The following is a 6126-nucleotide window of genomic DNA, read 5'->3' on the forward strand; positions in this document are numbered from 1 at the left end:
TCGCACGCCGCGGCTGCGTATTCACTTCCTTGATGGCAGGGAGTCACGATGCTGGAAGCTTATGGCCGTCTTCTCTATTGAAGTCACATGCGTTCTTAGAATTTTTAGTCATTTCTCGGAATTTTCTTCTATAAATGTTGGTTTCCTTAGCCAGCACACTTAGGTTACTGAAATCGCTGTCAAGGCCACAGTTCTCGTAATGTTCCGTTACCACCGATTTCATATTTCTTTCAACCGCGTCGGGTGTTCGTATCCCTTAAAACATTCTTTAACAGTCCTTTCCGTTTTGCCGAAATACAGTTTGCCGCAACCACACGTCATTTCATAGACGCCCACAGTGTGCAAGGAATCAAATGCACCCGTATTCCATCGGAAAAAGTTATTTTACTTTGTTTTTACTGAAGAAAGTGGTCTGAATACCATTTTTCCTTAGAATTCTGCTCATGTGGTCAGTAACCCCTGATACAGACGGTAACTTAACAGAGTAAGAATGCGGTTCTCCGTCTTTCCTATTAGCATAGTTACACTGAAGCACCAAAGAAATTGATATAGGCATGCGTATTCAAATACAGAGATAATGTAAACAGGCAGAAGACGGCACTGCGCTTGGCAACGCCTACATAAGGCAACAAGCGTCTGGCGCAGTCGTTAGATCGGTTACTGCGGAAACAATGGCAGGTTATCAAGATTTAAGTGAGTTTGAACGTGGTGTCACAGTCGGCACACGAGCGATGGGACACAGCATCTCTGAGGTAGCGAGGAAGTGGGGATTTTCACGTACGACCATTTTACTAGTGTACCATGAATATCAGGAACCAGGTAAAACATCAAATCTGCGACATCGCTGCGGCCGGAAAAGGATCCTGAAAGAACGGGACCAACGACGACTGTCGAGAATCGTTCAACGTGACAGAAGTGCATTGGACTGTCGAAGACTGGAAACATGTTGCCCGGTCGTACGAGTAACATTTCAAATTGTATCGAGTGGATGGACGTATACGGGTATGGAAACAACCTCATGAATCCATGTCAGCAGGGGACTGTTCAAGCAGGTGGAGGTTCTGCAATGGTGTTGGGCGTGTGCAATTGGAGTGATATGGGACCTCTGATACGTCTAGATACGACTCTGATAGGTGACACGTACTTAAGCATCCTGTTTGATCACCTGCATCTATCCATGTCCATTGTGCATTTCGACGGATTTGGGCAATTGCAGCAGGATCCCACATGTCCAGAATTGCTACAGAGTGTCTCCAGGAACACTCTTCTGAGTTTAAACACTTCCCCTGGCCACCAGTCTCCCCAGATAAGAACATTATTGAGCATATTTGGAATGCCTTGCAAAGTGCTGTTCAGATGAGGTCTCCACCCCACTACACTCTTACGGATTTATGGACGGCCCTATAGGATACATGGGTCAATTCCCTCCAGCTGTAGTTCAGAGGTTAGTTGGGTCCATGCCACGTCGTGCTGCGGCACTTCTGCTTGCTCGCGAGGGCAGTACACGGCAGGTGTACCAGATTCTTTGGTTCTTCAGTGTAACATTTCACTTAAAAGCCCTGTCGATGAACACACTGACATAATTGTTGGCATTCACTGTCTTTTTTAAAAAAAAATCCAACTCAGATTCCAAGCTGTTGTCATCGCTGATACGGAAGGCACGTGTTGCTTCTGGGCTGGGTGGCGGTGCGAAGTTGCACCTAAATACCTACACTACTGGCCATTAAAATTGCTATACCAAGAAGAAATGCAGATGATAAACAGGTATTCATTGGACAAATATATTATACTAGAACTGACATGTGATTACATTTTCACGCAATTTGAGTGCACAGGTCCTGAGAAATCAGTACCCAGAACAACCACCTCTGGCCGTAATAACGGCCTTGATACGCCTGGACATTGAGTCAAACAGAGCTTGGATGGCGTGTACAGGTACAGCTGCCTATGCAGCTTCAATACGATACCATAGTTCATCAAGAGTAGTGACTGGCGTATTGTGACGGGCCAGTTGCTCGACCACCATTGACCAGACGTTTTTAATCGGTGAGAGATCTGGAGAATGTGCTGGTCAGGGCAGCAGTCAAACATTTTCTGTATCCAGAAAGGCCCGTACAGGACCTGCAACATGCGGTCGTGCATTATCCTGCTGAAAAGTAGGGTTTTGCAGGGATCGAATGAAGGGTAGAGCCACGGGTCGTAACACATCTGAAATGTAACGTCCACTGTTCAAAATGCCGTCAATGCGAACAAGAGGTGACCGAGACGTGTAGCCAATGGCACTCCTTACCATCACGCCGAGTGATACGCCAGTATGGCGATTGACGAATACACGCTTCCAATGTGCGTTCACCGCGATGTCGCCAAACACGGATGCGACCGTCATGATGCTGTAAACAGAACCTGGATTCATCCGAAAAAATGACGTTTTGCCATTCGTGCACCTAGGTTCGTCGTTGAGTACACCATCGCAGGCGCTCCTGTCTGTGATGCAGCGTCAAGGGTAACCGCAGCCATGATCACCGAGCTGATAGTCCATGTTGCTGCAAACGTCGTCGAACTGTTCGTGCAGATGGTTGTTGTCTTGCAAACGTCTCCCCCTGTTGACTCAGGGATCGAGACGTGGCTGCACGATCCGTTACAGCCATGCGGGTGAGATGTCTGTCATTTCGACTGCTAGTGATACGAGGTCGTCGGGATCCAGCACGGCGCTACGTATTACCCTCCTGAACCCACCGATTCCATATTCTGCTAACAGTCATTGTATCTCGACCAACGCGAGCAGCAATGTCGCGATACGATAAACCGCTATCGCGATAGGCTACAATCCGACCTTTATCAAAGTCGGAAACGCGATGGTACGCATTTCTCCTCCTTACACGAGGCATCACAACGTTTCACCAGGCAACGCCGGTCAAGTGCTGTTTGTGTATAAGAAATCGGTTGGAAACTTTCCTCATATCAGCAGGTTGTAGGTGTCGCCACCGGCGCCAACCTTATGTGAATGCTCTGAAAAGCTAATGATTTGCATATCACAGCATCTTCTTCCTGTCTGTTAAATTTCGTGTCTGTAGCACGTCATCTTCTTGGTGTAGCAATTTTAATGGCCAGTAGTGTATTTGTGTTACTAGGCTTTCTATACACTCAGCGCCCCATAGTGTTGTCGGATGTTGTATACACCAACACATCCCTCAACTTCCAAGGTAAAGTTGATTTTGGGGTTTATACCATTTAAGAAATTGTGAAACCTATGATACGTGGCACACCACCTGCGAATATCGCTAGAACCGTAACACCATGACGCCTCCGTAGCCACCTGAACTAACAGGGGGAGGCCGCCAATTGTGAAATTCAGATTCGATTCATACTGCGCGTAATAAAAGCTCATGGCCAGAGGTGTAATGTGGCAAAGCACCAAGATGCACTTCTCAACCGTTGTCGAGAAAATCGACAGTTAAAAGAAACCGTTGCGGTGAAATACTCTCTACGATTAATAATTTTACGCAGCGTTGTGGCGCAGCGGTAAGCGCTCGGGTTCATAATCCGAAGGTCACCGGATCGAATCTCACGCCATACAACCTTTTTTTTTTAGTATTGGTTTTTTGTAATTCAAATGTGTGTACACACACACACACACACACACATATACAGGGTGAGTCACCTAACGTTACCGCTGGATATATATCGTAAACCACATCAAATACTGACGAACCGATTCCACAGACCGAACGTGAGGAGAGGGTCTACTGTAATTGTTTAATACAAACCATACAAAAATGCACAGAAGTATGTTTTTTAACACAAACCTATGTTTTTTTTAAATGGAGCCGCGTTAGTTTCGTTAGCACATCTGAACATATAAACAAATACGTAATCAGTGCCGTTTGTTGCATTGTAAAATGTTAATTACACCCGGAGATATTGTAACCTAAAGTTGACGCTTGAGTACCACTCCTCCGCTGTTCGATCGTGTGTATCGGAGAGCACCGAATTACGTAGGGATCCAAAGGGAACGGTGATGGACCTTAGGTACAGAAGAGACTGGAACAGCACATTACGTCCACATGCTAACACCTTTTTATTGGTCTTTTTCACTGACGCACATGTACATTACCATGAGGCGTGAGGTACACGTACACACGTGGTTTCCGTTTTCAATTACGGAGTGGAATAGAGTGTGTCCCGACATGTCAGCCCAATAGATGTTCAATGTGGTGGCCATCATTTACTGCACACAATTGCAATCTCTGGCGTAATGTATGTCGTACACGCCGCAGTACATCTGGTGTAATGTCGCCGCAGGCTGCCACAATACGTTGTTTCATATCCTCTGGGGCCAGCCCGTTCTCCTGATCTTACACCTCTGGACTTCTTTCTGTGGGGTACGTTAAAGGAGAATGTGTACCGTGATGTGCCTACAACCCCAGAGGATATGAAACAACGTATTGTGGCAGCCTGCGGCGACATTACACCAGGTGTACTGCGGCGTGTACGACATTCATTACGCCAGAGATTGCAATTGTGTGCAGCAGATGATGGCCACCACATTGAACATCTATTGGGCTGACATGTCGGGACACACTCTATTCCACTCCGTAATTGAAAACGGAAACCACGTGTGTACGTGTACCTCACCCCTCATGGTAATGTACATGTGCGTCAGTGAAAAAGACCAATAAAAAGGTGTTAGCATGTGGACGTAAAGTGCTGTTCCAGTCTCTTCTGTACCTAAGGTCCATCACCGTTCCCTTTGGATCCCTACGTAATTCGGTGCTCTCCGATACACACGATCGAACAGCGGAGGAGTGGTACTCAAGCGTCAACTTTAGGTTACAATATCTCCGGATGTAATTAACATTTTACAATGCAACAAACGGCACTGATTACGTATTTGTTTATATGTTCAGATGTGCTAACAAAACTAACGGGGTTCCATTTAAAAAAACGTAGGTTTGTGTTAAAAAACATACTTCTGTGCATTTTTGTATGGTTTGTATTGACCAATTACACTAGCCCCTCTCCTCACGTTCGGTCTGTGGAATCGATTCGTCAGTATTTGATGTGGTTTACGAAATATATCCAGCGGTAATGTTAGGTGACTCACCCTATATATATATATATATATATATATATATATATATATATATATATAATTCCCGGCAATCAGTTGCAACAATTATGCATATAATAAGTTGTTGAAAGTCGTTTGTCGTGGAAAAACTGGCGACTTCAAACATCATTATGTTTTCCGCAAACAAAGTTGTATTTCACAAATGTTATTAATTGTCTTCATAATGTTAACCATGTATAGTTAACGGAAGACATAGAAACGATATCCCGAAACGAATACGTATAGCGTAAGTTAAACGTTCGAATTAGATAGAGACCCCACGAACACAAATTTGCTGTGGCAGGTATGAAATATAAACACCGTTACTCGCTCGTTACACTTGAAGGACAGATGTTGAATGGGCCGAAACGAGCCGCCGCATAACAGCGTAGTTGCCTGCTAACTTCGAAAGAAGGCAGATGCGGTCCCTAGCGCAACTTATAACATCGACGAAAATCAGTGCGGACGTGAGAGCTTTGGTACAGCCTGTTAAACAAACGGAAAAATGGAGGCGGTACAATTGGAGAGCGATACGCCTTCACCAACATGCATAAGCAATTCATTAATAGTTTATATATATATATATATATATATATATATATATGAATTACAAAAAACTAATAATAAAAAAAATTGTATGGCGCGAGATTCGATCCGGCGACCTTCGGATTAAAAACCCGAGCGCTTACCGCTGCGCCACAACGCTGCGTAAAATTATTAATCGTAGAGAGTACTTCACCGCAACGGTTTCTTTTAACTGTCGATTTTCTCGAGAACGGTTGAGAAGTGCATCTTGGTGCTTTGCCACATTACACCTTTGGCCATGAGCTTTTATTATGCGCAGTATGAATCGAATCTGAATTTCACAATTGGCGGCCTCCCCTTGTAAGCCCTACTGTATGTGTGCGGGACGCCATCGACCGAGGGCTCGGCGAGCCAGTTCACGTCACGACGTGTCGCCGCTCGCGCCTGTAGGTGTGTATAATTCAGTTGCTCATGGGCGTAGCTCTCCGTGT

Source organism: Schistocerca nitens, chromosome 2 (genome assembly GCF_023898315.1).
Source record: "Schistocerca nitens isolate TAMUIC-IGC-003100 chromosome 2, iqSchNite1.1, whole genome shotgun sequence".
Taxonomy (NCBI): Eukaryota; Metazoa; Arthropoda; class Insecta; order Orthoptera; family Acrididae; genus Schistocerca; species Schistocerca nitens.